This window comes from Palaemon carinicauda, unplaced genomic scaffold (genome assembly GCF_036898095.1).
Source record: "Palaemon carinicauda isolate YSFRI2023 unplaced genomic scaffold, ASM3689809v2 scaffold2731, whole genome shotgun sequence".
NCBI lineage: Eukaryota > Metazoa > Arthropoda > Malacostraca > Decapoda > Palaemonidae > Palaemon > Palaemon carinicauda.
In genome coordinates this window covers 10,001-21,138 of record NW_027170386.1, presented here as the reverse complement: position 1 = coordinate 21,138, position 11,138 = coordinate 10,001, and the positions used below count along the sequence as shown (strand labels likewise).

Genomic DNA, 11,138 nt, shown 5'->3' with positions numbered 1-11,138 from the left:
AATTTAATCATTAAACTTACGTAAAAATCGCCAAATGACATCACTCCCCTTCTCTTCCTGTTACTCGCTCGAGTTTTAGCGAAAATTTTGCTAGTCTTTATTTTGGCGTAGCTTAAATATCCTTTTTTCTTTTTATATTTCATAAGAATGACTTAGATCATTAGATAATGTCAACCCTCAGTTATGTCCTTATGGTATTGTTAGGTTTTTTTTCTCCTTATTTGGCCTAAATTCCTTCCTCCCACCCAGTTGGATTTGATTTTCGCGCTATAACGGTCAACCATGACGTCACACAGGAGCCAAGAGACCACCCACGCAGTTACCTAACTCTCTCTCTCTCTCTCTCTCTCTCTCTCTCTCTCTCTCTCTCCTTTCCCGAAATATAACGTAAATACTATTCTGTTTAAAACTTAATCCTTTTATTAATTTCAGTTTCGATCTCCTTTTTATAATTCCAATAGTTAGATATGTTCATAAATCGCCTAGTGACAACTATCACGTTCGTCTCCTCCCCCCTCCCACCCCTCCCTCCTCCCTCCCCCCTCCCACCCCTCCCTCCTCCCTCCCCCCCTCTCTCTCTCCCCTTGCACAAGTTCTCCTCAAATCCCATTCCCTCCTTTCCCTTCCTGTCTTCCAACTTCTCCTCCTGTTCAATTAACGTTAATTTAATGTTTTATTTGATTTTCAGATTCATTTCATTCGCCTATCGACAACAGTCAAGTGCATTCCCTCCCTCCCTCCCTCCCTCCCTCCCTCCTCCTCCCTCCCTCCCTCCCTCCTTCCAGCTACATCGTAATACTAAATGTTTTCTTGCGCTACAGTCGCCATCTTTTCTTCTAGAACATTCCATGATAAATTTCCCGCCTAATTTCCCTCGTGTTCACGCCCACCCCGCCAAAACATTTCTAGGATTGAACACATTTCTCTTTCTAGACACAACAACAACAACAACAACAACAACAACCTCCCTTCCTATTTATAATGAAACAAACCAATCTGTCTCGAATTTTATTCGCCAACTCTATCTTTAATTATAAATCCTTCTTACTATTCAAATTCCTTCTAACTTTTTGCTAGTACCCCTCCCCCTTTGCTAGCACTCCTTCTCTAGATCTATTTGTGTATATATATATATATATATATATACAGTAGATATAAATGCATAATTATATATTCACATATGCACAGAATTTTATATATAGGCCTACATATATATTTTATATATTAAATATGGTTATATTATTATATACTGTATGTACCCTGATCTCTCTCTCTCTCTCTCTCTCTCTCTCTCAGTGGTGGTGATGGTGGGAGATTCTCCTTCTATCACACCCCCTCACCCCTCACTCACCCTCCCGCTCTCCCTCTCTCTGGGTTTAGGGGTGGTGATACTGGGGGATTCTGGATCTCTGTCTCACACTCCCTCACACACACTCTCTCTCTCTCTCTCTCTCTCTCTCTCTCTGGGTTTTGGAGGGTGGTGATGGTGGGAGATTCTCTCTCTCTCTCTCTCTGGGTTTTGGAGGGTGGTGATGGTGGGAGATTCTCTCTCTCTCTCTCTCTCTCTCTCTCTCTCTCTCTCTCCCCTACTTACCTTATAACTCTCCATTACAATCTCTCTCTCTCTCTCTCTCTCTCTCTCTCTCCCCTACTTACCTTATAACTCTCCATTACAATCTCTCTCTCTCTCTCTCTCTCTCTCTCTCTCTCCCCTACTTACCTTATAACTCTCCATTACAATCTCTCTCTCTCTCTCTCTCTCTACTTACCTTATAACTCTCCATTACAATCTCTCTCTCTCTCTCTCTCTCTACTTACCTTATAACTCTCCATTACAATCTCTCTCTCTCTCTCTCTCTCTACTTACCTTATAACTCTCCATTACAATCTCTCTCTCTCTCTCTCTCTCTCTCTCTCTCTCTCCCCTACTTACCTTATAACTCTCCATTACAATCTCTCTCTCTCTCTCTACTTACCTTATAACTCTCCACTACAATCTCTCTCTCTCTCTCTCTCCCCTACTTACCTTATAACTCTCCATTACAATCTCTCTCTCTCTCTCTACTTACCTTATAACTCTCCACTACAATCTCTCTCTCTCCTCTCTCTCTCTCTCTCTCTCTCTACTTACCTTATAACTCTCCATTACAATCTCTCTTTCTCTCTCTCCTCTCTCTCTCTCTCTCTCTCTCTCTCGAAAAGCCAGTCTCAAGTGACAGTTATCTTGAAGTCGTGAACTTGTTCAGCTGTGAATCTGAGCTCCACAGAAATCTCGCCCATCAAAACAACTGAACGTATTTTTATTTCAAGAATAGGATCGTTTTTCGTAGGAGGGAGATAATAGAAATATAGAAAATGTGTTCATATTGGATCAGGTATCCAAAGGAACTTACAAACAGGTAAGGCGAGCTGCTGTTATTAATATTGTTTTAAAAGGTATGTACTGTAATATGTTGAAGGTATTGCGACATATTAAAAAGAGAGAGTTGCCTTAGTATAGAGCTGCTGACATTGAAGGGTAGAGTTATAGGCATTTTTGAAAAAGGTGACAACATAATCTGTAGTGGCATTCTTACCTTCTGTTGGATTACAAAATTATATTTTAGTGGTTTCTAATGACTGTATGGAATCATTTTAATTGGTTATTTTGAATTATTTCAATTTTTTTTATATTGATCATTATCATCATCATCATCATCTCCTTCTACGCCTGTTAATGCAAAGGGCGTCAGTTAGATTTCGCCAGTCGTCTCCATCTTAAGCTTTTAAATCAATACTTCTCCATTCATCATCTCTTACTTTGCAATGAGTTACAGATGGGGCATGCTTAGAAAGATGAACTGAGTGGGCTTGTTTCATAAGCTCAAGACAATAGTGAGAAAGTCCAGTAGATATAAAATTGTGATATTATCAAAAGATGAATATACAGTATCTCCTGACATCGTTATCCAAGTCATGTGAGGGCTTAAAGGCCACTCATGAATGGCAGAGACAAGGGACAATGACATTGCCATAGCAAGCAGAGCAATGACATAGAGACTGACCATATATATTATATGAGCAGCGCCCAAGCCTCCTCTCCATCAAGGCTAGGACCAGGGAGGGCCAGGCAGTGGCTGCTGATGACTCAGTAGATAGACCTATAGGCTGCCCCAAACCCCCCCAACCTTAGCTCACAAGGAGGGTGAGGTTGCAGACGCTAAAGGCACTAGCTAGTCTGAGGGGGACTCGAACCCCAGACTGGCAAACACCAGACAGAGACGTTACCAATCAGGCCACAACAACCCTATAATATACTATGCAGTTCTATCTGTGGCCTTTTTTAAGGCTTATATGAAATTGAGCTCAAAGTTCTGTGGACATTAGAAAGTTACATGGGAATTATTAATTCATTTATGTACGAGTACTAATATTGATCAAAACAATAAAACGCTGTCATCCATATCTGACATATTAATTTCACAATCAACTGTGATATGAGTATGAACTATTATTCCATTATTATTATTATCATTATTATTATTATTATCATTATTAATGAGAGAAATTATTAATATTTAATCATATTTATTTCCTTATTTCCTTTCCTCGCTGGGCTATTTTTCCCTGTTGCACCCTTTGGGCTTATAGCATCCTGCTTTTCCAACTAGGGTTGTAGCTTAGCAAGTAATAGTAATAATAATAATAATATTGCATCATTCAAAAACTTATAAGTTGAGTCTGTGGCCATTTCATATCAAGGTGATTGAATTCACTATAACAACTATGATAATTATAATTAATTTGATTAAGATTTGGAGACCAAAAAAAAAAAACTTTATTCTTACCATGAATAATTATGACTTGTAAATATTCCAAGTATCTTATAGTGCTAAAATATATTAATGAAATTATTTTCTTTAAGTTTTTTGGTTATAAATGCTTAAGTTATGACATAGATGGATTACAGCCGGTGACTTTCTGTATGCAAGATACAGCAGCTGTCTTTGGAAGAACCAAACCACCTTGTTTGCTTGTTTGCCAAGAAGGTCTTTCTGTTCTTCAATTCTACGATTTATTATAATTTTAAAGTTTGCTTTTATCCAATTTCCAACTTGGCTTATTAATTTACATAAATTTAGTATTAATATGTCAAATATATTACTGAATATATCACTAGCCATGATATGATTTTGCTTTGAAAATACCCTTTGAAACAAAAATTGACTGGAAGACTCCATTCAATAGGAAAACAGCTTCTAAGCCTCTTAGCCAAAGAATGAAATTTTAAGCCAATGAGAGACTGGCTTACAAAGGGGTTCTGTTGAAGCCCTGTGATTGGCTGAGGTAAATTCCTATGGTTTTCAGAGCATTTCCCTACGAGACTTGAAGGAGTGAAGGTCAGTTGAGTGTTGGTCCTAGAAATTTATTCTAAATTTATTTATACATTAATTGGTAGGATTGAACATCGCAATTTTCAAATCTATAGAAAAATTAGCCATTTTATTTGTTAATAAGAAGACGTTGGTTTGAATAAAATGCAAAGATATGACGAAAATTGGCCAAACCTTAGACATAATTAAAAACATGTCTGAAGCCTTTGTCCGGCTGTGAATTAGAAACAGCTGCATTTGATATATATATATATATATATATATATATATATATATATATATATATATATATATATATATAAAACAAATGCAGCTGTTTCTAATCCACAGCCGGACAAAGGCTTCAGACATGTCATCATTCATGTCTGGTGTCTGGCCAGTTTTCATCATCATGCTGGCCAGTGCTCATTAATGGTAGGAGATTTTTGTCTTCGTTCAGAGCAAACCAACCTAGTATAGGTGCCCAGTACAGCTTTGCTGATCATTGTGATACGCAAATCTTTTCACCACGTTAAGGTATCCCCCCACTTAAAGTATTATTACAGTATATGTCTGTGTAAAGTCAGTGAAACATCGTAAGCCATTTTATGACATCGACAGACTATGAAATGCATTTATAGTTATGACTATAGTTATAGTTATCATTCATTAATAAAATTATTCATTTAGAGGAAGTTTTGAACATTTAGGCCTATTTATGGCTTTATATCGGTTATTTGAAAATCACCAAATCTCTGCTATATTTTATATCCATCGTAAAATCATTCATCTTCTTTGGAGAAACAACTGATCGTTAACCAGTGTTCTCAGACGGGCAGTTTTAACTGTTTTTACAACGTCTTTCCTTCATTCGAAAAAAAAAAAAAACATTGTTAACCTGTTAAATTTCTTGGTACTAAAGAAGGGTTTTTGCAATGTTATTTTAATGTGTTAATAGTTTTACCCCAGGTTTCGGTGTGAAATCCCCCTCAATTAGGGAATTAAATCCCCTTGAATTTGTTGTTAGATCTCCCAGAGGTCATGGTTAAATCTCCAAGATTTTTGTTAAATCACCCAGGATTTGTGGTTGAATTCCCAGAGTTTGTGGTTAAATTCCCAGGATTTGTGGTTCAATTCCCAGGATTTTTGGTTAAATCCCTAGGATTTGTGGTTGAATTCCCAGAATTTGTGGTTAAATTCCCAGAGTTTGTGGTTAAATTCTTAGAATTTGTGGTTCAATCACCAGAGGATTTGTGGTTAAATTCCCAGGATTTGTGGTTAAATTCCCAGAATTTGTGGTTAAATTCTTAGAATTTGTGGTTCAATCACCATAGGATTTGTGGTTAAATTCCCAGGATTTGTGGTTAAATTTCCAGGATTTGTGGTTAAATTCCCAGGATTTGTGGTTAAATTTCCAGGATTTGTGGTTAAATTCCCAGGATTTGTGGTTAAATTTCCAGGATTTGTGGTTAAATTCCCAGGATTTGTGGTTAAATTCCCAGGATTTGTGGTTAAATTCCCAGGATTTGTGGTTAAATTTCCAGGATTTGTGGTTAAATTTCCAGGAATTGTGGTTAAATTCCCAGAATTTGTGGTTAAAATCCCAGAATTTGTGGTTAAAATTCCAGAATTTGTGGTTAAATTCCCAGAATTTGTGGTTAAATTCCCATAATTTATGGTTAAAATCCCAGAATTTGTGGTTAAATTCCTAAGGTATTCATTGTTAAATTCTCTATGTGGTTAAATCCCCCATAATCCCTCAGGATTCAGTGTTAAATCCTCAAGGATTCTGGGTAAAATCTCCCCAAGGATTCAGACTTGAAAGACCCCAAGGGTTCGGGATTAAATCCCACACAGGATTTTTTGTTAAATTTCCCCATAGGATTTGTGGTTAAATCCTCCCAGGATTTTGGGTTAAATCCCCTAGGATTCGTGGGTAGATGACCTCTGCATTCGGATTTAATTCCCAAAAGCAATTGGATTTAAATCCCCAAGATTGGGGGTTAAATCACCCACAGGATTATGGGATAAATCCGCCAGGATATTGGGGTAAATTCTTCAGGATATTGTGGTAAATCCCTCCGAATTTTAGGGGAAAACCCCCACAGGATTCAGGAATAAATCCCCCAGGATTTTAGAGAAAAATCCCACAAACTTCATGGATAAATCCCCCAGGATTTTAGGGGAAACCCCCACAGGATTCAGGAATAAATCCCCCAGGATTTTAGGGGAAACACCCACAGGATTCAGGAATAAATCCCCCAGGATTCTAGGGGAAACACCCACAGGATTCAGGAATAAATCCCCCAGGATTTTAGGGGAAACACCCCACAGGATTCAGGAATAAATCCCCCACAGGATTCAGGAATAAATCCCCCAGGATTTTAGGGAAAACCCCCCACAGGATTCAGGAAAAAATCCCTCAGGATTTTAGGGAAAACCCCCACAGGATTCAGGAATAAATCCCCAGGATTTTAGGGGAAACACCCACAGGATTCAGGAATAAATCCCCCAGGATTTTAGGGAAAACCCCCACAGGATTCAGGAATAAATCCCCCAGGATTTTAGGGGAAACACCCACAGGATTCAGGAATAAATCCCCCAGGATTTTGGGGGTAAATCGTGATGTTTGTATGTTACCTGGGTGGGGAGTATTTTGACTAAACTAATTTTACAAGATCATTTGTCAAAGGAAACAGTAAACTTAAGGTAATGTTCTCGTATTCGTTCAAAATCTGTTGGTTAAAATCTGTTGGTTGAAATCTGTTGGTTAAAATCTGTTGGTTAAAATCTGTTGGTTAAAATCTGTTGGTTAAAATCTGTTGGTTAAAATCTGTTGGTTAAAATCTGTTAGTTAAAATCAAGTTCTAAAGTTAGCGACTAACAAACTCGACTTGAGTAATTGCGAGTAACTACATCCAATTGAAACTACCAATATTACTTTTAAAAATCCTATTTTTTCTTTATAATTAAAGTTAATAAAACTTCAGACTCACATTCATTTAGATATCTTGAAGATATATATTAATCACCAGTCTTTCACATTTTAGTGGTTCATTTTATTTTCTAATTTCCTTTCTTGATTAGAATATTTTTATATTTGACGGCAAGTGACTTTTCTGAAGTGTCAATATAGGTGATATTAATTAGTGTTTTATATTTCATTATTATTAGGAGATTGACTGCGACTGTTTTAGGAAATAATAAGGAAGAATAATTGTTAGTTTTAGACTCTCTCTCTCTCTCTCTCTCTCTCTCTCTCTCTCTCTCTCTCTCTCTCTCTCTCTCTCTCTCTCTCTCTCTCTGAATTCGAAATAGTCTGTGGCCAAATAGCCAAAATTCCATCCTAGAGAGAGAGAGAGAGAGAGAGAGAGAGAGAGAGAGAGAGAGAGAGAGAGAGAGAGAGTACAGTATTGTTTCTACGGAATCTTCAACATTTTCATTCGTAATTATCTAATATACTTAAACTATCAAATTATTTTCCCAGCATAATGCAAATATTAAATATAGTATTTTTTTTCAAATATCGAAGCAATTAGAGTTGTAATAACTTATTAACTGTTATGGAAAACTTCATTTAGTTAAAAATAATTTGTTGCTTAATCTTAAAGAACCTTTAATTCATTTCCTCACTGGGCTATTTTCTCTGTTGGAGCCCTTAGATTTGTAGCATCACGTTTTTTAACCTAGTTTTACGTAGCTTAGCTAAATTAATTATATATATATATATATATATATATATATATATATATATATATATATGTATATGTATATGTATATGTATATGTATATGTATATGTATATGTATATGTATATGTATATGTATATATATATATATATATATATATATATATATATATATATATATATATATATATATATATATATATGTATATGTATATGTATATGTATATGTATGTATATATATATGTATTCAAATAAGCCATATATATTTTGATATATTAATGTCTGGATTCTCTTAACGACCTCGGGATCAGAGCCCCAGGCGAAATCTCACAAAGACAAGAGCTTGGCTCCGGCCGGGAATCGAACCCTGGTCGGCAAGCTTATATAGACAGTGACTAACCCATTCGGCCGAATGGGTTAGTCACTGTCTATATAAGCTTGCCGACCAGGGTTCGATTCCCGGCCGGAGCCAAGCTCTTGTCTTTGTGAGATTTCGCCTGGGGCTCTGATCCCGAGGTCGTTAAGAGAATCCAGACATTAATATATCAAAATATATATGGCTTATTTGAATATGAAAAACACGTAAAAATGTGCAAAATTTATCATATATATGTATGTATATATATATATATATATGTATGTATATATATGTATATATATATATATATATATATATATATATATATATATATATATATATATATATATATATGTATATATATATATATATATATATATATATATATATGTATGTATATATATGTATGTATATATATATATGTATATATATATATATATATATATATATATATATATATATATATATATATATATATATATATATATATATATATATATATATATATATATATATATATAGCTTCAGGGATTTGGGTTTTGTCTACAGTGCTCCTCACGCAGTTCACTGCAAGCAGTATTTATAACCTCAGCGTATAATTAACGAAATAGCATAATTGGCTCTCTCTCTCTCTCTCTCTCTCTCTCTCTCTCTCTCTCTCTCTCTCTCTCTCTCTCTCTCTCTCTTCCAAAAAAAAAACTAAATATTTCTTGTTATTACTTTGATAAACATACACTATTAATTAAAATAGCCAATGAACACTGCCAATGAATAAATCTCTGATAATTAGCATTTAATAAAAATGGTGAAACTAATATATATTTTGAAAAAGATTAAAAACAGTTTGACTGAACAGATTTTCGTCTTATATTTAAGCAAAAAGAACTTAGCATTTTCAAATCAGACTTTTATTGCTCCCAGACCACACTGTTGTTATGGGTTTTGACCAGATTCGTTTATATAAGTACTTATAAGGCAATCTCTCTCTCTCTCTATCTCTCTCTTTCGCTCTCTCTCTCTCTCTCTCTCTCTCTCTCTCTCTCTCTCTCTCTCTCTCTCTCTCTCTCTCTCTCTCTCTCTCGCCTTAAAGAGACTTGATTTACCTACAATTAGATTAATTTATAGTCAGAAAAGAGATGGAGACTAGACTGTGTAACAGCCTTAAACATTTAGCGAACAGGTATTTAAAACGAGAGAGAGAGAGAGAGAGAGAGAGAGAGAGAGAGAGAGAGAGAGAGAGAGAGAGAGAGAGAGAGAGAGAGAGAGAGAGAGATTGATTTCATCTTTCACCAAGTGTACTTTGACACCTCGAAGTATTTGACGAGAGTAGCGAAGATCAATTTAATGACTATTTTACAAATCACTAGACTTATTTGGCTTTATCTTTGTCTGATATTAAAGCAATAGGATTTTAAGGACTTTCTAAAGGATAATGGGTGGGTTCCTGGATCCTATAACTGCCTACAGTACACCCTTGTGCTATCTTTGGTGTTCACTCTATCGCATTATAGATAGGTACCGAGCTTCTTAAATGGTCTCTTCACCGACAATCTCCCAATTTTCCCCATATCTCATTTTCTTCTCCTACGCTTAATTGTACCAACTTTTACCATATTTTCTTCATTTTCTCTATATTTTATTATTCATCTTCATAATATGATTCATCTGCATTCAGTTTATGAATTCTAAAATTTGAATTAATTTTAGAGTTGTCGTCGGCGAAAAGGCCGTTACCAAAATGGTCTCTTCACCGACAGTATCCCAATTTTCCCCGTATCTTATTTTCTTCCTCCACGCTTAGTTTTACTATGTTTTCTTAATTTTTTATATTTTTCATGATTCATTTACATATTATGATTCATCTGGATGCAATTTATGAAATAATTATGCGATTAATTAATATAATTTTCGTCGGTGAAAAGGCCGTCGATCTACGATCGGTTAGTTTGAAACTCTCATGACGTCTTATCGGGATATTTCTCTAGTTTTATTTATAATTTTAGTTCATTTGCAAATCATTAAATATTTCTCATGTTGATTTGCGTAATTTTGGATATTTTGCACAAAATGATTACCTCTGCCAACCAAGTTGGAATGAGGTTATGTTTTACTGCCTGTTTGTTTGTGTGTGAACACCTTACTGGGCACAAATTTAATCGTAGTGTATAGTTTTGAACGATTTTTAATTCGCTTAATTTTTCTCTGTGAGATTTTACTAATAGGAACTTTTAATTGTATTAGAAGAGAGAAATATTCTAGCACTATTAGTAAAGTCAATTCCTTTAGTATTTAATATATAAGAAGTGGAAAATTTATCTTAAATGGGCAAATACTGTAGCTTCTACGAGTTTCCCTTTATCTAGTCATATAAGTAGAGTAAAACTGTCATTATTATTATTATTATTATTATTATTATTATTATTATCATTATTATTACTACTACTTTCTAAGCTACAACCCTAGTTGGAAAAGCAGAATGCTATAAGACCGAGGGCTCCAACATGGAAAATAGCCCGGTGAGGAAAGGAAATAAGGAAACCACAAGAAAATTAACAATTAAAAATAATATGTTTTAATAACAGTAACAGTATTAGAATAAATATTTCCTATATGATCTATGAAATCTTTTAACAAAACAAGAAATAAGATAGAACAGTGTGCCCGAGTGTACCCTCAAGCAAGAGAACTCTAATCCAAGACAGTGGAAGGCCATGGTACAAAGGCTATGGCACTACCCAAGA

The 11,138-nt window shown here is 35.1% G+C and overlaps 1 long non-coding RNA gene across 1 annotated transcript in view; it reads left to right on the top strand.

Annotated features, from left to right (window-relative positions):
• Positions 1 to 2,243: 2,243 nt before the first annotated feature.
• LOC137636338 (uncharacterized) overlaps positions 2,244 to 11,138 on the top strand; it is a 17,866-nt gene continuing 8,971 nt past the window's right edge. Inside the window, exon 1 of the long non-coding RNA XR_011043070.1 lies at positions 2,244 to 2,399. This is a non-coding gene — a long non-coding RNA (uncharacterized lncRNA). The remainder of the gene's footprint in view (positions 2,400 to 11,138) is intronic.